The sequence below is a fragment of the Puntigrus tetrazona genome, chromosome 24 (assembly GCF_018831695.1).
Source record: "Puntigrus tetrazona isolate hp1 chromosome 24, ASM1883169v1, whole genome shotgun sequence".
Lineage (NCBI taxonomy): Eukaryota > Metazoa > Chordata > Actinopteri > Cypriniformes > Cyprinidae > Puntigrus > Puntigrus tetrazona.
Genome location: NC_056722.1, coordinates 18,687,702 through 18,711,255, shown reverse-complemented (window position 1 = coordinate 18,711,255; position 23,554 = coordinate 18,687,702). Strand labels below are relative to the sequence as shown.

Sequence of the window (23,554 nt, the reverse complement as noted above, 5' to 3'; positions counted from 1 at the left end):
AGTCCCTTGGACCTAATGAGTCTTTTATACACTATACTCTGCACATAAATGTTTTAAAACTCTTGTCATAACATTCGCTAGCTTACACATGACAGCTGGTATCTGTTGCTGCATATCTGTCCTGAATATTTTATAACCACATCTCCAAACCCAGAAAAATCAAAACCAGAAAAGCTTTTTTTTCGTACGGCATATCAAAACACACTTTTAACTGAAATCGAATGACTAATTTCTGAGTACCTAAGTAGTTTAGGATTTTGAAGTTGCGGGTTTTCAGTTCTCAAGATGAATGACATTTTGATCGTCAGGATGGTTAGAAACCATAGAAACAGTTTTTAATATATTTATTTATTTAAAATTCAAAAGAGTACATTTAAAATAGTATGTGACAAAGTGAATAAGAAATATTTTAAATGTTTTCTAGGTCACTAATCAAATAAGTGAATTTGTGACATGATATTCTATTTCTATTCTATATCAAATATTCTATTTTTATTGGATAGATACATGTCTTTTTGTGTGTTTTAATTTTATATATAGATTATTAAATATATATATATATATATATATATATATATATATATATACATTTTTTATATATATATATATATATATATATATATATATATATATATATATATATATATATATATATATATTTTATATTATATATATATATATTAGAACAATAAACAAAATTAATGCTGACCATTTTTGTGCATAAAACAGAGCTTTTTGCTTCAGGCTCCTCAATCTTGACCTTGCACAAATGTAGAAGGTAGTTCACCATGGTAACCTGGATCTCCAGGCTTTGCGGTTAGTCCATCATCTCAGCCCTCTTCATGTAGTACTTTTATTGGCTGCACAATTGAAATGTCATGCTTGGCCAACAGAGGAGCCTGTAATTTTTAACGCGTGATTAAACCGTCCCTGCTAAATGGAAAACACTGCCTGACCAGACAACAAAATGGTTGGGAAGAGAAGCACGAAGGTGCAGACAAACGGAGCAAACTGCTGCTGTTTTTTAAAGACGTGCCTGAACGTTTTTTGCATATTTGGGCACGGGGAAAAAAGTGTCGCTGAGGCACGCCATCCAGCACATCAAAGCCAGAACATGTCACTGATGTAAAGGAAATCAGGTTCAAATGAATATTAATGAGCGGAACAATTACCTCTGGGAAATGTTGTCTGCAGCTTAGCTTTACTAACATACACCTCACCTTTGGCTCTGTGGCATCAGAGACGGAATCCCCAGCAGGCATCTCTGCTCCAGCTGCTGCTATATTTGGATGTCATTTCTGCCCTCGCTCTCCATCAGTCTGTTACTGCCTCCTCTCTCGCTTTCTCCTGTTGTTTTTTTTTTATATGTGAAACATGTGAAAGGAAATCTCCTGCCTGCAATATCTGTGGATTTGAGAGCTGTGTTATATGTCAGGTGGGATATTTTGTAATACATACAGCAATATTAACACAACAAATAGGGTTTTCATTATTTACAGGAAACGTCTGAGGACCGCACAACAATATCTACCATAGATTGTTTGCTTCATAAGGCCCCATGCTGATATTCCGCTACACTGCAAATGTTTTTAATGAGTTATACCTTTTTGAAAGACGTGGCAAACTTAGCGTCAACTTTCTGCTCCACTGCCTGCTGGACCTTTGCTTAAAACTGTACGGTATTCAGCAGCAGAGATTAGCTTAGATCCATTGATTGAACTTTAAAAGAACTCTCCGTGCTGAGAAGAACTCAAAAGGTGACTGGAGTTTAATACACAGCTCCTCACACTTTGAGCTTATACCTACACATTCCTACACATTTCTCCTCCTCCAGCTTTAGCAAGATTCACACTTTAATGCTAATGCCAGTATGAGCTTTATATAAGGATTAGATTTCCCCGAGTCTGCTTTCACCTTGAACATCTGACTTGTTTTAAGAACTTTTGACTTGTATGAAAAGTAGCACAAATTTGTTGTTTTAATTGTGAGTCTTTGTCTTGAATGTTTGGCGCCAGGCGTTTCGGAGCCGTCTTAATGTTAATAATTACAGCCCTGATGATGGAAATGCATCAGAAGTGATTCGTCTTCATATATGTACAGCTCACTTTAAGTGCTAAAAAGCCATAGGTCAGTTTTACACCGAATCGACAAAGCCTATTGATTTATCCAATTTGGATTTGCCTTGTCTTTTGCACATAAACTTCAAATATGCTGTTCATATGGGAATGGTGCCATTGATTTCCTTAACTTAAGACCAAATGCTAAAGATTTTTGGATAAGCTTCCTCATTACTTAAGCTAAAATCAATAAGGAAGAGCATCTTTTAATGAACGAGCGGTTTGTACAGCAAACTGCTGAAATGGGCCCCTGTTCATCTGCCGTCTGGCCGATCGATCATGAAGGTCTTTAAGCAAGGCGCAATTGGTTGACATTGTGGTTTATCCTTCACGTCAAAATTCACAGCCCTCGGAAAGTGAAGCGCAGTCAAAGACGCAACAGGAGTTTTTTCTTTCCTGCCGGTTTCTCCGCCGTGCTCGGTGAAGTATGAAAAGCCAGTTGGAGATTTAAAAGTGCTGTTTGTGCACAGACTGTGAAATATATTAGGGATTGTTTTGATTAAATGTATCTCTGTGAATATTGGAGTCTTGAATTTTAATGGTGTATTGTGTCATCGCTTTTGTATTGGTTGCCTGAGTGTGGGAGCTGGTATCTGATGGTTTAGATCAATGAGGAAACGAGAGACAAGGAGATGTGAGATTGACCTCCCATATAGAACACCTACAGCATCTGCTAGACTAGAACAACCCCTGCTGTGCGCTTAAAACCTGCTACTTCAAACTCGCACACAGTTTTAATTGTTCTTGGTGATAAGCATGGATTCAATATACTGTTAAAAAGTAAAAGTTTTTTTTTTTTCAACTGAAAGCTGTGATCAAATGGAAGTAGTGGCAGTTCTTTTATTCCAAATTGTGCATTGTACAAAATCTACATCAGGGTGTAACGTATTAAAAAAATAAAAAATAAAATGTAGGGCTACTTGGTTCTGAGCATTGGTTGCTGATTGGGCTCGACTGGAGAGAGTAGAGAGAGATGAATATGAGCTTGAAAGAAAGAAAGAAATAGGACCTATAGGATTCCAGGTGAATTTTGATTTAATGCAGACTTGACTGAAACACCTTGATTATAGTGTTTCTAAAAAAAAAAAAAAAAAGGTTCATATTTGTCTGTTGTGCATTGGATATGAGGTCATACTGGTTTGAATCAATGGGAGAAGAAAAGACAAATTAATGTTTTGGTATATTTACGCAAGGAAATTTACAAAATATCTTCATGGAACATGAACATTAATATCCCAATTATTTTTGGCATTTTGAGGATATGTTACCAATTACATAATACAACTCATTCAACTTTACAATCATTTCATTTAGCTTTCTTGTACTGTTTTTGCTTAATTCTAGATATACTGTAGATTTAATCCTTACTTTTTTGTCCTTTACTTTTTTTTTAATGCAGAAGAATGGCTGAGGAAATACCTCTGCAAGCTTTTCCTCCAAAGGTGTCACAGTTTTAAAGTCATAAATATGGAAACGGCATAAGTTCACATCACGGAAAAGAATCAAAGCCTATTGTTGTATGTCCTTTTCTCGTGTAAAGTTTGCTTTAAATGTCACACATTAGCATATGAACTTTTAAATGAGCTTGTTTGCTCAGTAATGCTGGCATGTAAATACAGATATTGAATGCATAGGTTGAATAAGCGAGGTCTGGGTGAGACTTTGGTCTTCCCAATGTTAATTAAGGCACAACGAGGGATCTCTTCCCTGCTCCAATGCTAAGATTGACTGGTTATGTGTGGTTCTAGAAAAGTGCTTTCAACTCGAATATCCAATAGCAGCAATGGAAATGATCTGTGCTGTCTTGATTTAGGCAGACGTGATTGACAACCATCAATCCCAATATAAAATGCTTCATACATTATTCACATTTTCTGCTATCCCTTGTTGTTGGAGTGTTTTGTGTGTGTATGTGTGTTTGAGGTAGACGGAGCAGACACACAGCATCTGGGGACCAGCAGTGGTATCAGGAAGACAGAGAAAGAGAGAGAGAGAGAAAGAGAGAGAGAGAGACAGCTGTGCACTTGTAGGATATGAAAGGAAGATGACTTGATGAGAGGTATCAGCGTGTAAAGACAGTCTGATACATGATATGTACAAATTCATATACACTTCAATAATAACTGCCATTCGCCAGCATTGTATTTGCGTACCACCATTATAAGTAGTAGTATAAATAGAAAATAATATATATACATTATACTGCTGTTATTTATATAGTTAATGTTATATAATACTTGTATTTCTACTGCACACGTGTGTATACATCCAAACTTTATTTTTTGAGAAATATGTTCAAATTATTTGTTTAAATATATAATAATTAAATGTAAGTAAAAAGGACAATGGAATTATTGTATACATGATAAATATGACAATTTATTGTTGTAGTATTAAGGTATTCACTATTATAATACTAGCAATGGTATTATACAATTCAATATATATTATTATATATATATTATATATATTATTATAGTATAGTAGTATTAATAAAGTGAGTACTACTAATAATAGGTGTGTTTGTGTGTATATATATATATATATATATATATATATATATATATATATATATATATATATATATATATATATATATATATATTAGTACTACTACTACTACTACTACTACTGAAAAATAACTTTTTAAAGAACATCTATCTATCTATCTGTCTATCTATCTATCTATCTATCTATCTATCTATCTATCTATCTATCTATCTATCTATCTATCTATCTGTCTATAATGTGTATATAATGTATTTTGTATATTTTTTTAATTGTTCAATTTGGTTGATCAGTTTAAATTCTAATTTGTTTGAAACCAAAATACTGCACTGAGAACAAGCAATCATGTAATTGTACTAGTCTGTATTTCACATATGCTGCTCTTCATCTTCTTTCTCTGGAATATTCCGTGCATCTAATAATTATACATAAATTTTTCCACAATAAAATGTGAATTTATAACATGACGTATAAATGGAGACGACTATAGACAGGGAACAGATGGACACAGAAGTCCAGACAGATCGAATTATGTGTGTAATTATTTCTTTTCTGCTTTCATTTTCTCTCTTTCTCCCTTTCTCTCTCTCCCTTAGAGTCCTGTAGTGAGGGGAAATGACATTATGTTGCCCATACCTTCAGTACATAAAAATGATTTAATATGTACTCCGCTTTCAGCATCGAGTCGCAGTGATGTCAGTCCTGTGGTGACTCCCTGTTTTTTCTCCCCCGAAGTGTTTAAACGTAAAAGTGTGGTAATAAAGCAATTTAGGATGTAAAATACCCCAGCCGTTACCTGCAGCAAAGCTTCCCGCCGTCATTACTGTCAGACTTGAAAAAGCCAGTGGGTCTGCATGATAAACAGAAGGCCTGATCAGATGCCGCAGTGGCCTAATCATGTTTGTAGCGCTGAATTCCTTAACCTTTGAATGACCTGACAGAATGGCAGTGACCCAATCAGAAAAACCTAATTGAATCTACCTTGTGGCTGTGCGATTTATGAAAAAATGAAATTGAAGCTGAAATATGTATGCGCCCGAGCCAAATACCTTATGAATTGCTCAGTGCTGCCTACCTATTACAAATACTTATAAAAAAAAATCATGGCTGGCTTTCTCATTACCCTTCAGATCCTTTGTAAGGATATTCCTATAGGATAATCTGATTTATTTGCAATTTTCTTTAAGCCGCTTAGTGTTTACTTCTAAGATTAATATTTGCAGTGTTATTAATACCCAGTTGTAATTATGACAGATAGAAATATGTATTTTTTTTGTTTAATCTAGAATTCCCCATGTGACTGCCTTGTGCTTTAAAAATGGCTGACGCCTACAAAGACTGGGGAAAAATGTGTAGGTCTGAACAGAATGTTTGATGGAATTGAAGGAACCATCCTGACTGATGAGGCGGACTGTCACGCTTTAAGTTCAGCCCAAAATGAAAATTCTGGCATCATTTACTCACCCTTGTGCCATTTCAGACTTGTAGGACGACGTCTGTGATGTCGTCAATCTGCTGTTTTGCATAAAATGAAAGTGGATGGAGAAGTTTTCTGTAAATTGGAAAAGAAAAGTTGTTCAACTGAATTGACATTTTTTTGTGTCAAGACATTTCTTGTTGTTTTATGTTAAATTGAAAACAACACTTTTTAAGATGTAGACAGCAATTTCAACAATAGGTATATATTGTAAATTATATTGTTGTATATTTAATATAACCTAAGGATGATTGATTGATTGATTGATTGATTGATTGATTGATTGAGATTCCAAAAACTGAAAACTGATTGCGACAGTTATAGCTTAAGCAAGACTACACTATTTATTTCTGTAAGATGCTAGAAGTGGAACAACAGTATATTTTAATAATAAAAATGGCTAAACATTTCTGAATCGATGTGAAAAACATACAGTATGATTTAGTCTTTTGCATCAAATGTTCACCTGTAATAGTTAATGGACCTATAATTGAAAGATTTTGTTTTCTTGATGGAGTAATTGTCCTTTCAGCAGCCCACTTTTAGTTTCTTAAACACAAACCACTGCGCTGCAGGTTGAATATCTGTGCAGGGAACAGAGTGTATCTGAATGTTTTGTTGTTTTAGCGGAGGCCCTGCAGGAGTGCTCTAGGTCAGGTAATTTTAGCTCTGGCTGAGAAGACCCGGTCCACCGCTTTCTTCTTCCTCAAATCGGATTTTGCTGTTCTGGAACAGAGGTTCCTTCAGAACCTGCAGCGCTGTAATGAGGGAGACGCTAAAGCCAAGGTGAAGCTAATGATGCTAACAGACTCATCTCAGCAAAATTATTGATGTTCTGCCACATTTTGTGTTTGCAAACGAGGCGTAATGTACGAGGAATAAAAGCAGTATTTCACGAATTAAATAATTGATGTCGCTCGCTCCGAATTAAAGCGTTTTCTCAAACGATCACAACATCCAAAGTTTGCTCTGTCAGCCTTGAAATATGATGTTTTTCTTTTCTTATAACCACCTTGGTCTCTGGCATCCTTTCATAATGCATAACAAATCTATATGCCGTTAGCTCATTAGGCTCTGCTCTGTTTTCCCACATGCCAACCAAGGACAAGCAGCCCGTTGTTTGGCTGAAGTCTAAAAACAATAATCATCTCTGTAATAACATGGCTAATGACCTTTAATTGGAATTGAGCTGAGGCTTAATGACTATTAGCACCGGCTGACATTACGCCTACTCCCCCTGGTTGAGCGTGTGTGCGCGAGCGTGCGCGTGTGTGTGTGGGCTACTCGGCGAGGGGCAAGACAATACAGTAAATAGTGAATTGTGAGATGCAGCCAAGCTTGTAGAAAATAACTATTTGAGGGATGGCGCATGAACTGAACGCTGTAATTTTGACAGCTGGCAAGGTGTGGTGAGGCGGGAGCCGGGGTGAAACCTCGTATCTCAAGACCGTTGATGAATGACTCTAATTAAGGGATGAAATCAAGCATGTGAAGACAGGGGATCGCTTTAGGTCGCTGTTTGGTAGTTTTCTGCTCCCGGTGCCGGACTCATCCATCTAAATATCAGTGTTTTTTGCTCTCTTCTGAGTGCTGGAGGAGGGGCAGAGGAGTTTTGATGGGTCAGGGACGGGCAGGAGGCCTGGGTGAGGGTCACGTTTCACATTTTTCTACAGTGTCCTCTCTCTGGATGTCCTGTTTTGTCTGTCATCAATTTTATTTGATGTATGTTCACTTAATCTTTGTTTTTGCTCAATATGTTTTAGTATGTCTGAGAGCTCTTATCTCTATTTCTGTTGACATTCTTTTTGGGAGCTGCTCATTCAGTCTTTGTCCTATCTCTCAGTGTTTCAGAACTCTAGGACTTCAAAACCTACTGAACATCTACCTAGACAACATTTTAACGCCTCACTGGTGACTTAAGGGGTTAATTCCGTAATTGAATCACCTTCTTGTCATTCCTAAATATATTATTCTCTATCTAGAACAGAACATTCAGGCAGCTGTTGTCATTCAGTTTCATTGTCTTGGAAAAGAGCAGCTTGGACATTTGTTTAAATAACTATTTTGGTCAGACATCTTTAAAATGATGTAAGCGTCAGTACTTTTTTTCTCTCAGGACTGTTGAAGGCTATTCTAAAAGGTAGACAGGAAAAAAATTCATGTTGAGAAAAAAATATATATATATATAATGTTAATTAGTATACTTATTTTAACAACAGAAATAAAATGTATCCAAACAAGAATGCTTGAGTCTAACTAAAAATGTGTGTTTGTTTGGCATTAATTTAAATGTTTTTTTTTTCTTTTGCAGAAAATGACTAAAAATTCTAATTCAAATTTTTGAGGGTGAACATTAATTAAGAACATTTGTTACAAAACAAACAAACAAAAACCTCAAGATAAGAAAATAGCAATAATTAATCCAACATGTTGGAGAGTATAAGTAATAAATGTTGATGAAAGAATAAATAAGATAAAAGAATCAAAAGATAATTATTCATAATGTGCATTGTAAAACATTATATTATCTGGTAAATAATTGTAAAATGTAAAATGCATAGTGTAACAATGTTAAGTGTTATAATGTGGTTAAAATTATTTATGAGTTTGCAATTGACAATGCAATATAAGGTGCATTACAAGGCATTAATTATGTATGTAACTACTTTTATAATTCATTATACAAATTCTAAGACCAAAATATGTATGTGTTTCGGTTTATTGAGTGTTTACTTTGGAACCAAAAAGAAAAAGTGCACTTTAAATACATAGATGATGCAATTAATAAAAAAATTAAATAAAATAAAGTCCGGAATACTGGACATTTGTTAGAAGTCAGAATAACCTTATAAAATGCTTATGCTAGAGAGCATAATTTTGGACATACAATATGTGAGTCAAGTCACTGATATTTAGTTCCGGCTGACTATGTAGGGCATTTCATATCAATCATTTTGTGATGCTCTATTTTAGTTAGGATGCTGCATTAGAAGTCAGATATGTAGGCTTTGGAACAAAGCGATTGTTTGCAGGTCTGCCGACAATTAGACGTGCCAAGCTGCAGCACCCTCCAGAAAGACCTGGAAAACCTTCATCAACAGAAGCCAAATTAACCAAGCAGCTCTCCGGCAGCCGGCAAACAAAGCTGCGTACACAAACAAAAGACTGATGAATAAAACAGGTGACACATAGAGGGTTTAGTAGGGAGGAAGGTGGGGTTTGAGCTGGGCATTGGGACCTTTCATCCAGCAGCAAATGGTGGCCTTTGTTAATGAATTCAATTTAATGTTTACTGTTCTTGAAGCTCTCCTGCCTCATATCCTGGCAGACTGCTTACTAACAAGACTGAAAGTCTGGCATTACGGCGTGTGGCTAAACAGGTCCCCCAGGGAGAGCAGCTTTTCTCTCCTTCCCTCTCTCTCAATCCCTCTCTTCCCCTCTTTCTCCCTCCTCTGGCCTTGCATTAGAATACCTGCTCAGTGAATCGCTCCTCTCTTTTCTCTCTCTAACACACACACACGCCGGTGAGCAGAGAGAGCCACCAGCAGGAATTTCCTGTGTTCGGTGGCACACTGACAGTTTTATCTACTTTACTAACTGCTTTTACATGTCTAGAATGAATAATTGACCGGCTTCAATAGGCACAGGACACTCGCTCATTTAAAAGCACAGTGAGAGGAGATATGAAATAGTAATGACTTCTAAACTTACCGGCGGCATCTAATTTCTATAATTGTGTGCCGGCTAAATGGGGTTTATTCCTTTTTTGTGGACCATACGAGGTTGTTTTCATAGTAAAAACATTATCGAGAGCTTCCTCGTACTGTATAACCACGTGCAATCCTCCTGATTTATGCATCTTCGCCTGTCTGTACTGCTATACTAATATTTATAGCTGCGTATATGCATGTATCATTATAGATACAGGGGCTGATAAATTAGTTTGCTGATGACTATTTTATATCACAAATCATCAGAACATTACAGCCTGCTAATGCAAATCCTCTCTCCCTCTCTCTCTCTCTCTTTCTCTCTCTCTCTCACCGGCGGTGTGCCGGAGCAGGACCACAGCATTTTAATAATGGTCATTTGTGCGATTATTCCGAAGCATCCGTGGCACGGAGGAAAGGGGATTTCTCATCGCCTCCTGCCCGCGCATCTGCGGCATTACTCAGTGTGAGCTATTGCAGGAGAGCTCATTGCTCTCAAAAATCAAAGTTAAATGGGTCATCTATCATCTGAATTTGTGTCTGGCTGACTTGTCTGAACATCACAATGATTTATGGCTCGAATTGGAGAAGTCAACCATGCATGTTTCTTAGTTTATCGTTTTATGCTGCCTTCAATTAAACCTCTATAAACAGGATGATGGCTTTACAACGTTGTCCGGCAATAAGGGCGATGAAGGTTTTGCATAAGGACGCGTAGCTTTCAGTCTTGTAATGTCTCATGACTTTTTCCGGTTGGGTTTAGAGACGTGCAGTGCAGCGTTCCGGGAATGAAAGAAGGCTTGTGTTGGTCCTTCCATTTTTCATTAACTAAATCCTGTAATTTGATCATTCTGTGATACTTATGACAGTATAATGTCATTAAGGTACGATCTTGATTATTCCCCGCTTGCATCAACAAGCAAATGCCACCTTAATGATCCGCCGTTTGCTTATTGTATTCCGCTTATTATTTCCCATTTCTCATTATTGCCGTCATTTTTCTAGATAAAAGTGCATGCAGAAATTCAATTTTCTGAGCCTGGAATCCAGGGGCGATAACATGTTTGCTGATTAGAACCTGAATATATGGAATTTAGCATGGCAGTTGAAGAGTAAATGGTGTTGGTGTGTGTATCACTAGGGAATCATCTCTGTTTTTATGCTCATTGTGCTGCCTATACCGTACATACCTAGACTCGTCCTCAAAAAATGCGGCGATATTGATATATGTGCTGTGCGTTACTGTTTAATGCGGGCGGTTTGTTTGAGCTTTATTTATATCTTTATTATTCACAGTGATGGTGTAAGCGGTGCGTTTATTGACAAAGGTATACCCAGGGAGATACCATATTGAAAGGCCCAATTACCTGTATTCATCATTACAGGTTTCAGGCTGTGCAAAACATGCTTTGATTCTTTGTTTAGAAGGTTTTATTTCTGTCAAGACAGCAGGAAAATATGTTTAAATAAATCCTCGCTCTGTTGTTTTGGTGTAGTCAACTTTAAAAACCAGTGTGCTAACAATAATGGGTCACGAAAAGCATTTTATGTAGCTTTTGTTTTCTTTTCTGAGAGCCTAAGAAGGCTTTTGTCTCTTTGGGAACACATGTCACATGTGGAAAAAAAAGGCACAAGGTTATTGAAAAATTTAGAAGAGGAACTGATTTAATTTTCACCCTTAGCACAACGAGGGAAAGTGTAAGGACCTTGGCATTGGCTGAAGAGGGTGAAATTAATCAGCGTGCTATCTCTAGTGAGCGCCAGTTAATCACAGGCCTCAGCATTTTATTAACAAAATGATATATCTGCTTCAAATTACCATATCAGGAAAACTTCCTCCCCCACCCCATGCGTCTCACATTTTGTCATTTGAAACGGAAACTTGATTAACAACATTTTTAGTCAGGGCTGTGAAGACAGAAAGAGAGAGAGAGAGATGCAAATGAAAAGGGAAATAATCATAAATATTATACATATTTGGGCTGGGCCTTGTCTTATGCATCCAAATATAAAATGTCTTATTTGGCCTGATAAGCAGTACTACTGTATGATCAAGAAACAAATAGTGGACATGCTGGTGGACAGGGTTGAGTGCGGCACCAGGAAACTTGATATTTATTTCCACACTCATTTCTCATACAACTTTTATATTGAGATTATATATTCAGTTCATCCAAGAACAAACCTGCCTTTGGAGAAATCATCATTTGGTAAAAAGTAAACCTACATTGACAACGTTTTTCTGAGCTTCAGATATTTCATATGCAACAACCAATCATATTTTCATTTATCCTTTTTGAGAATCACTTACTCTTGTTTTGAACAATAGCAGCTAATCTATTACTAGATAAATCTCTCAAATATCTCTTAATAAACCAAAATAGTGAGTAATATTTAAATGTCTTATAATAACAATAACAACAGATATTTAATTCCTTAATAGAACAATAGTTTCTAACATTTTAATTTCTTAATAGAACAACAGCAACTAATATCTGCTTATATTTAATCCCTTAATATAACTTAATATAAGTGACTAATATTCAATGCCTTAATGGAACTATAACAATTTATATTTAAACACTTAATAGATCTATAATATTTAATTTCTTAGAACAATAGAAAATCATATCTGGCACTCAAGGTGGTTATTCAGTCTGCAACGGTTTTTGAAAGTGTGTGTTTTTCGGTCATTCCCTTCCAGCGATTGGTTCAAAATCACATGCAGCCACATAAAAGATGAACCCAGTCTCCATCTGCGAAAGTGATGAAAAATACTGCTTCTTTTTAACTTAGATTTACTAGCTGCATCTCTGCCAAGAGACAGAACCCCCTCCCTTTGCCCCAATACACTCATCCTGCTCATTTTCAACACATTTAGCCCAATTGTTCCAGCACTCAGGACCCCGCCATGCCCGGTGCATGCTGGGATCGAGGAGATGCCGAAGAGGTGCGTTGGAAGACCCTTAGCATGCATTTATTTTCAAAAATCAGTTAGAACAGACTGGAAAAGTCAAGTGTGTGTGTGTGTGTGTGTGTGTGTGTGTGTGTGTGTGTGTGTGTGTGTGTGTTTGTAGTTGGAAGCACTGAGCTGTGGCCGTAAGTCCAGATGTGCGTACATTCTCATGGGGAGGCAGCAGGAAAGAGAATCTGAAGAATCATCAGCCCTTAAATTTCATGCATCACAATTCATATGTCTGTGAACATTGTATGTGATACCGAGCCGCCCATTCCTAGATAAATAAATCGCAGATGGTGTACAGATCATAGGGAATGGTTGTTGCATGGGTAATATGCTTCCGTTTCCCATCCTGCCTCTATAACTTTTCAGTATTGTTTTTTTTCCGCATCCTCTATAGTTAAGCATACACTTGACCCCAGGGTTGTTGAGAAATGCTTTAGTGCTTTTCATTGTTTATGAGACATAGCACACTAGCAAACATGTTTAAAATTGCACAAATGCATGGTTTTACTTAACTTACACCTAATGTTGCCCATAAACGTACAAATTAGCAAAAATTAGCCACCTTGTAAAATACGTACAAATTGGTTGTGAGACTATGTTGAGAATTCAGCAGGCTGTTGAATTAAACACTAGTTTGCTTAGGCTAGGAAAGCATCTTAAACCAGGTAAAAAAATTTCAGCAGGGTTAATACCATTTTATGTTTGCGCAAAACACAAATCCTAACAATTATTCAGGGTTAAAATTCATATATATATATATATATATATATATATATATATATATATATATATATATATATATATATATATATATTATAAATATATAAATATGTTTTGTCCCAGTTAACCTGAATTCACCCTACATATTAAATTGAAGCCTTATTATTATTATTATTATTATTATTCATTATTATTATTATTATTATATTATTATTATTATTATTATATTATTATTATTATTTATTTATTATTATTATTATTATTATTATTCAATCTTTAAGAAACTGCTGAAAACTCACATCTTTCAGCAATACCTGACCTCATCATAAAAAAAAAAAAAAAAAAAAAAAAAAAAATCTCACTCTCACTGTCTCTGTCTCTCTTCTTATCCCCTTGTTTATTCCTTCCTTCTGGCATGTACTAATTTGAACACTCCCTGTGACTGGGTGTTATAAGCACTTACACTGTCTGTTTGTCTCTCTAAAAAAATGAATCGCTGTTGTACTCTCAATTGTAAGTCGCTTTGGATAAAGCGTCTGCAAAATGACTAAATGTAAATGTAAATGTAAATGTATTATTACTATTATTATTATTATTATTATTATTATTAAATAACTATTAAAGCAAGACTACACATTTATGCAACTGAAAACATGTTTACGCTTACTAGACTAGATTTTTTTATTATTTTATTTAAAACTATATGATACATATGAATATATTTTTAAAATTAGTAGTATTATTATTTTGCTTGGTTCATTCAAATTTCACATATTCCAAAAAAATAATAATTCTGACAATTCTATACATGCTGTATAACTTCATCATTTAGTTGTTAGACATCAGACATCTGTGCTTTGTTTCACATCCATGCGCTCTAAGAAGCCAGACTAGAATGAAAGGGAGCCCAAACTGTTTTAATGGAGCGGATCCTGCAGACACACAGGCGGTAGACTCATCCCCATACCTTCTCTAAAGGAGGCAAATGCCTCTCCTCCCAGAGCACGGGGCCTTTGATCAGTGCCTGTTGTTATATGTAATGATTTTGCTGCCGTCTGTAGTACAGGCCAGAAATGAGAGCAGCTCTAGTTCATTATAATAGGCCCATCGATGCCAGGCTTGTATCAAACCCCTTATTGACATCATTCAGTAATGTGTGATTTATTTTATTTGCTCATTTTCTGTAGTTGCATGTGGAGGTTGTACTTTCAAGGCAAGAGAGGCCTTTGAGGAAGCCTCTCATCTCCAAATGTCAAAGTGCTCCCTGCGCACACGTGCGAAGTGCACACACACACACACACACACACGCATGCCCGATTTGCATATGAGTGGGGTTTTTGGTGGCATGCCAGGGCTTCACTGAAGAAGACATCAGAGATGAAACCGAGTGGTTTTTTCCCACCTGGAGCTAGCGCTGATTAGCCCCAGAGCAGAGAGGGGAGGAGGCCGACATGAGCAGCTGTGAAATTACAACCTGCTTAATTTAATTACCCGTGCTAATTAATTCATATCTACAGCCAAAGGAAAAGGACTTGAGTAAAGAAGTCATTAGCCTAATTACTTAATTAATTGTCTGTGGCGCCGTCCCATTTGAGCTGCGTCTTCATTATCTGATGTTTGGCCTTGGCACCAGTTTAGTATGTTTGATGAAATCTGGTCCCGGTGATAATTTCTCCCCGTCACGCTCCTGTAATGAGAGGTGTGGAGGCTCCATATGGCGGTGTTTGCGCTCGAGTACCCGTTGAGAATGTCACTTGCTGATACTAAATCACCCAGCTTGAGAGAGTGTTTGTGTGTGTTGTAAGAGGGATCCTGAGGTATAATTTTGACTTCTGTTATATATGTGTGTGAGTGTATATTTGCTAGATGCTTCAGTGATGGGATGTTTATTTTTGGTGTGAGTGTATATGCTTTCCCATAAAGACACTATATATAAATGTGTGTGTGTGTGTGTGTGTGTGTGTTAGCATCCAGCATTGAGCAAAGATTCCTTTCTCTCTCTGTTTTTTTTTTCTACTTCCACCTTCGCTCATTGGAAATATGTTTTGCTACTTACAATCTCCAAAAACATACCAGTGCACGGACAAAATTCACTGCAGTTTCCAGCTGAAATGATAATAAAGCATCAACAACTTGTACGTAATCATCTGATTATGGGAGCAGTTTATCATTTAAAACGAGACTTTCTTGCACAGTTGGTTCAAAATGCTTTTGCATAATTTTTGCATCATATAAGCTGCTTAATTTGCATGACTTTACTGTTGTAGTAAACTTGCTCAGTAGCTCACCTGGTATAACATTTTACTCGCAAAGTGGAGCACTCAGTATAAAACTTAGAAAACATGAGTCAATATAAAACAGCTCAAAATCTCATATGAGCTAAAATGGCATTTTTGCTGCTTTATTTCACATTTGCTTTTGTTAACATTATTGGTTACGTGTAGGGTGGTATCGCTATTCAAACACAATAAATCACTCAATTTTTAGCGTGACTTACCAAACATTTATTTTCCAAACTTCCACAATATGTACAACAACCAACATAACAAAACGTTAGACGCTAGATTCGTGATCATATGTTTAAGATAAAACAGAACATGCTTTTAACGCAACTTACAGGACATTTCACTTTGAAAAACTTTGCGAAACATGGGAAAGTAGCAGAATATTATTCTTCTGGAATGTCGTCACAGCCACATTTGTTTTATTCTCCAGTGAGCCTGTTTTTACTCCATCTACAATCAGTCACTCTTCCTCTGTCTCCGCAGTCAGCTCTTTTTCTCTCCCAACAGTTCATCAGACCATGCCACTTTGGCATCTCTCTGCCATGTACCGCCTGCTGCCAGCTTGCCAAGACATCAACCTTAACGACCTGTGACTATTCAAAGGCCTTTTCATTTACAGTCACAGGGCTATTATTAAATACAGAGTGTGTGATTTCTGAGCTGCTGACATCACCAACCGGACTGTAGGGATTTGACATTAGTTGTTTTATGATAGTTCCACCCCTTTGGTTACAGAAAGTCAGTGTTTTTTTCTGTTTGAAAATGATAAGCAGACAATCACAGACATAGTAGCTTTCTTGAGATGCATGGACAAATGGGTCAACAAATTATTCATAATAAGATCAATAACATGCATTTAGAAAATAGATTTCAGACAAACGTGTTCCATCTTTAACAGTTGATATATCATATTTAATTCTTCATGCTCATTTCCTCTTATTTTCATATGTAAATGTTTTGTCGTCATCTGAAACCCACTCAATGTTAATATTTAAAAACACTCTTAAACTATTTAATAAAACTGTCAAATGCAATTTTTAGCAAACCTCAAAATTAATATCCTAAATATAAAATAGAATTTTATGAGAGGCTGCTTTGCTAAGATTTGTTTAATGAAAAGCACAATACAAATAAACGTGAATTTAATTCTATATACACTCTTAGCATTTAAAATAATTGATTCAAATGCTTTTGTGTGTTTTTTTTATTATTAAGACGAAATAGCAAAATAAAATAATTTATTTTTAATAGTAGGATAAAACATTTATCGCTGGTACATTTGTAACAACATAGTGTTTGATAGCACCTCTAAGTCCAATGTTTAACTTTTGGGCAAAATTATACTTATTTCTATACTTATCTTATTTATGGCCCCCTCTGCATTTTAATTTTGGTCAAATCCAGAAAATGACATGCATCCAGCTTTACTTGTTTGTCTAAATGTTCAAACAGCGACTGTGGGATGATGCGATTCCATTTAGCCATTTCCTACATGGCAAGAAAATAGCATAATGTCACTTTATACATGGGGAGGTTATGCCTATCTTATACATTTAATCTGTTTGCATTGTTCTCCAGTTTAAGTATAATTTTTCACCGTACCTCTGAAGAGAATATCGCCACCGCACTCTCATTTAGGACGTTAGCATACAATATTGAATTGGGTATATTATTATCCCGAGAACATTTGGCTAACTGCACTTTTACGACCCCTGTGTTGGGTTCTCGGGCGAAAACGGGAGTGGCGAGGGATGTTTTACGCTGCTGTGGTGACTTAAGCAATTGGATAGAAATTGATTGAGAGCGTTTGTCCGGAGAAGGCCTGGTTCGGGAAAAGCTAGATATAGGGCTTAATAACCAAGGCTTTGGTTCCAGTGTCAGCTCAGATTATATTATATATTCAAGTGATACCTAGTGTTTGTGCTGAAAGCTAAAAAGCTTTTCCCCCCTGTTCTAACACCATTGGCTGTGGTTTCTGGGAAAGCATTATGTTCGTCATTTATAGACTCCACAGATGTGCCTTGAATAATCCTCATTTTATGGAGCTAATGGATCGTCAATGTGATCAATTGAGTTACGTCTATTGATAGAAAGACCCACATGTGTGAAAAAAACATGCATGTACGCATGGAGCAATTGGAATCAGATGGATCTCTATCACTCTCTGAGGAAATTTAACCAAGAAATGTATAAATTGTATGAAGCAACATCCTTTTCCTGTCTTTTCTCCATCGTACACAATAAATCATGAGATTGCATCCATAGAGTCCATTTTATAACACGAGACAAATCACATGCTTTCCACATGTACATGGCTCACCTGAGCTAGCATGAAGGGAGATTACTCTCCCTTTGTCAGAATCATATAATAAATCCGTTCCATTCACTGTTTTTTTGTTTTTCAGAATGTTGGTCATTTTGCAGGAGCTTTGTGTTTGTCTCTTTACCAGGCTTCGCTTTTGCACGTGGATACGAAATGAAATTTTGACCTTGACGACCTCTTGGCCTCTGTAAGCCCAGGTGCATTATGGGCTTTATAGAAGCTGCCATTGTAACCTTACTATTTACTCAAAGGCCTGTGAAGAGGAACTACATGGACACATCAATGGTTTAATTATTTCGAAGGCTGAAGCTTTATGCTTGCGTGAATCAAGAAGGTTATTATTAATAAGCCGTGTCAAAGATGAATTGTATTTACTTCTGTACTGAATCTGTGCATTGTGCCAGACGCTGTATGGCGGACAGACCACGCGGGCAATAAACTGCAAAGGTTGTTCCGCTGAAACTCTCTTTTCAAGTTTTTAAATCTCTGTTACAGTGATTCAAAATCACGCACCTTTTTCTGTCACTTTAAACTCTCGGCTTGATGTTGAAATGCCCTTGGTAAATCGTTTTATTTCATAAAGTCCAGATGGTTTTGAACAAAGTATAACTAGCACATTGTCCCTTTTCTATCTCGTTAAAATCTGGAGTGTAGGAAGAGCTTTGGCCAATCAGGGATTAATGCGGGCGGGTTTCGCAGTCAGGAGATTCAATACTGGACTGAATGGGACATACAGGCCCAGCAAAAAATCTCCTGGGGGACTTTGATTGGCAAAATAATTAGCTTATTATGTCCTTTCCAGATAGTTCCCTTTCTCTAGCTAAAGCCCTCTGAAATAATATTTAGGTTTAAGCCCTCATTTCACATTTAGCAATTTGATATTCTATTTGGAGCGCTTCCGTTCAGCGGGGGTCAATTGAGACCTCAGAAATTATAAAATGAAGTTTTCATCATCTGATTTGTCGGTCTGAAGACTAGGTCTCTCGCTGTCATGCCTTGCACAGAAGTAGGATCCTAAATGGTTATCAATTTTCCCCATTGAGTCAGAAGAAGCATGACATTTACAGTTCTTTCCGTGAGATAATTTTAACAGATTTTTCTTCTGTTTTAGAGAATTTTTTGAAATTGAGGTTGATTGATGGTGCACTGCAAAACATAATTAAGGAATGTGCTTATGTCTAAATGAGCTGGTTTAAGTAAATTAAAATATTATTTGATTTTGCAATTATAGGGTGCCACCTGTTACATTAAATAATTAGTCCACCTTTATTAAACTGCTCAGTCGCACTTTATTTATAACAGTATTATTATTATGATTGTTTTGATAATTAGTAACAAAATGTTTTTTTCTATTTATAATGTGTTTATTCCTGTCATGGAATCCTTTTAATGTCAACGCAATCCTTCAGAAATCATTCAAATATACATTTTTATTTATTTTTATTAATTGAAATGGAAATCGTCTTTTTTGATGTAATGCATCCTTGCAAAATAAATGATTAAATTCACTGAATTATATGTAATATATTTGTATATAAATGAATCGATTCGTGTTTTGCTGAGGGTGAAACTGCAAGAGGAAGAATTTTGCAGACATAGAGAGCTCACAGGTAGACGGTGGATAATTACAAGCGCACCTCCAAGCCAAAACCATCAGCTCACAATGCCAACAAAACATTTTAACCACTGAGGTTTGTTTCTGCACACCTTCTCTTCTATTCTCCCCGGCAACACTCCCACACTCTTTTTACTGCAACTCTTTCTGACCCCCATTCACTGGCACTCTCAACTTTGCACAATCCTCTGCGACCTTCCTCTACACAAATAAGACACACAGAGAACAAACTCCACAGCCTCAGAGTTCAACTATGAGAGAATAAGCTGAGGGGAAAACGGGCCACGCAGACAACAGTGGCAAACCCCTCAAATTTGTCACGATACTCCAAGAAGTTCAGAGATTCGGGAAAAAAAGGAAAAGAAAGTGACATTAGCATTTTTTATCCATCCGGTCACAAGACCTGTTGATGAAACCAGGGGTAAAAATTACAAGGTTCAGGGGCCTTTCGTTTGAAGCTCCTTCAAGGATTGCTCTAATTGCCTTGTGGTAGATGGAAATGTCTAATTAGCTTCTACTAGTTTTTTAGCTTCAAGTCTGTGTGTGCTGTTCTGGTTTGTGTACTTTTAAATGTGTTTGTAACACATAAGGTGAAATGAAAAATCCATAATTCTTTTAGAATTTTTAAAAATGTAATATGCTATATATTATGTTATATTTATACATTTAATCTATCTTAAAAAAATCAACCCCAACCCTCGACCCCTTTCTCTTATTGATACATTTTCTTTGGGATATTGTTTTTATTTGGAGACAATTTATATACAGATTTTCTCCTTCTTCTGATCAATCCACTGAATATCTTAATATCTCTGAATAGCTCAATATATATTTTATTCTATTCCATTCTATTGAAGTGGAGAACCCTTTAATACATCTTTATTTTACCTCCCCCTTAAGTCTCATAAAAAAGAGTACTAAAGCAAGACACACTATATGATACATTTACATAAAAAACTAAATAAAATAAAAAACATTTACAAACAAGATGAAATAAAAATGAATAAAAGAAAAATGTAATCAATTCTAAAAACAGGTATTATTCATTTAGAATAAAGTGAATGTATTTTTTTGATACATATTTAGGCTGCATATTTTTGCAGGAAAATCATTTTCCTATTCATCTCTCTTCCTTTCTTTAACAGGGTGGCCGTCGGCTGTCAGTTGCGCCTCTGCGAGAGAATTTTTTCCTGCTCCAACTGTCCTCTGTTCTCACAGTGCTAGCGAACCCGGCATACCCTGCCATCTGCGCTGACTAGACCCATTCAGCATTTATGTCTGCGTGTGTGTAAGAAGCGAACATTAAAAACTCCCTCACACATCCCACGGTGCCTGAGAATGTTCTCTGGAGTCCTCACAGTCACGGAGTAACTCCTCTGTCTGCTGTGGAACCTCCTGAGGCCATAAACGCTCCAGTCACCGCGCATCTGCTTTGTCTGCCAGATCTTCCTCTCTGTTGTGGGAGCGTTTGCACAATACCTCTTGCCTGTGACATGACAGGGCAAAATGACACCGTTTTAACGCACCCTTCACTGAAACACAGAAATGCAAGGAAGATTTGGTAGCCGAGAAAGCTGGAATCAACAACACTTTGAATTGTAATATTTAGCTAAACTGGGTCATTTCTATGCAGTACATTTTCATGTCCTCGCTTTACCCTAAGTGTCTTGATGGGTAAATGCTAAACTGTATTAAATAATTAAAATTAGTTTTGATTTATAACAGTTTAACAGTTATATGAATGTTAAATCATTTTAATTTGAGTGGATGCTGCATTTATTCTCCCCAGCTTGGCTTGTAACTTAAAAATTGGCAATTTATTAAGAGAGCTCTTTTTTTTTGTCTAATCAAAATGTTTCATCTATTTTCTTGGGAATATTATTTACTGTAATTGCAAATCAGTTTATGGAGTTCACTGATCATTTAAAATAAGAAAACTTTCACAAAATTTCTCTTTCTTTTCATTTTTCTAATCACCATAACTTCAAACTATTATTTTATTCTTTTTTTTGTATTTTAATGTATATATATATATATATATATATATATATATATATATATATATATATATATATATATATATATAAAATGAAAAGGTACTGCATGACAGGAATGACCTAGATGTGTTCACGCCATTTGATATTTTTGTTATGTTCTCTTAAAGATGCACAAACAGAAACACACACACACACACACACACACACACACACACACACATATAAAGAGTGTAAGAAGGGCCCAGTTTCTCTTTGATAGCCATCACATTCAATCTCCTCTCTCCCCCATAATGAAACGGCGGCCATTTTGCCCTCTCTCAGTTGTGAAGGAGTGATGGCTGTATGTTTTTTGACAGCGTTTTAAAAGGCAGCTTTTGTTGCAAATACAAATCCTGAACCATGTATTAGTAATAGACTTTTTCCAACACGTTCCCACAAGTGTTGTTTCTAATGGACAGAGTGAGCCGCGGAGCTTTAATCTCACATTCAACACAGATGCGGTTGTCATTGGAGCAGACTCTTAAGTCAGCTCAAGCGAGCACTCACCAACTTAAAAGAGCCAGGTGTTCAAAATCATTCATTGTTGTCAAAGACGGTTTGGGGCTTTAGCTATCGGAAGAAGCCGTTCTCTGAGTTGAAGGCATTTGAAAGCCGAAATTTCTCTGTAAACTCTCTTTCCCCACAATTCCCAGTTTACTTGCTATCTTTAAAAAACATTCTGCCTTTGTGTTTTCTCGATGCGGCTACAGACCTGACAGTGATGTGGAATTTACTCATGGGTTATTTGTCAACATGTTCTACATGTGTAAACTAGAATGAGGTTTCCTTAATCTGACTCATAGAGCTTCTCAAAACTTTTTGCCTGTCTATTCTGGAGACGCTTTGCTACATTACATTTTCATATTTATTGCATTTTCTGGGATACTTCCATTTACATCTGTCTGAAATTTTGAAAGATGACAGTTCTCGTTCTGAACTTATAACCCTACGACTATTTCTAGCTCTGGTCTAATTAGATAATATAACAAAAAATTATTACGAAAGAAAATGATTACCGATTGCTTTATAAAGCAGGTATTCTTACCATACAGTCTGAGGCACGTTTATTTGTACTACACATCTGAAAATAACAAAAAATGACCAAAGTGATTTTAATGTTAAATAGATAAAATATTACCAGTACAGCAAAACAAATTAAAATACATATGAAATATCCTTTTACATACATACTGGCTTCCTTTGTTAAATCTTTCAGATTGTAAAAGAGCCATTTTTCTGAATGTAACTGATTTGAAAATGTACTTCTCTTAGTGTAACCTAATGATTCAGGTTGATTGGGTCATATTCATATTTTTGACCTAATAAAACCGGTTAATTTCGATGTGACCTCTTGAAATAAGAAAATGTTTCACTAAGACATTTTGTCAGGGAAAATACAATGAGCTTGACATTTGCCTTTAAATATTCCACCCCGATCTTTTCTTTTGGAAAGGTATACTTTTCCCCCATTTATTTAAAGAGTTATTTTTTGAATTCTTGTTGGAAACAAAGTGATATTGTTGTTTTATTAAGCATATTATTTTAGATATTACCACTTGAAGGACATTGTTTTAAGCATTATTACAGATTTAGCATTTTTGGGTGATCTATTTGTAAAGGTGAAAATTAGCTTAGTTTATTAATGAACTTGCCCATCTGTTTATCCACAAAACAGCAGTTCACTCACCCAAGGTTGTGCCAACATGCAGCACACGCTCCAAAACCCTAGCAATGCCATTTATTTTCCTATAAAGATTATCACAGCCAATACTAAAAGCTGCCTGCATCCGCAGAGAGT

At 36.1% G+C, this 23,554-nt stretch overlaps 1 long non-coding RNA gene across 7 annotated transcripts in view; it reads left to right on the top strand.

Moving 5' to 3' along the window:
• Positions 1 to 23,554, top strand: part of LOC122330250 — a 61,131-nt gene that overhangs the window by 26,811 nt on the left and 10,766 nt on the right. Inside the window, exon 6 of one of the 7 annotated variants that reach the window (XR_006247985.1) lies at positions 20,866 to 21,702. The exons of the other annotated variants lie outside the window; for them this stretch is intronic. This is a non-coding gene — a long non-coding RNA (uncharacterized LOC122330250). Of the gene's footprint in view, positions 1 to 20,865; positions 21,703 to 23,554 lie in introns of those variants that run through there. 7 annotated transcript variants of the gene reach the window in all.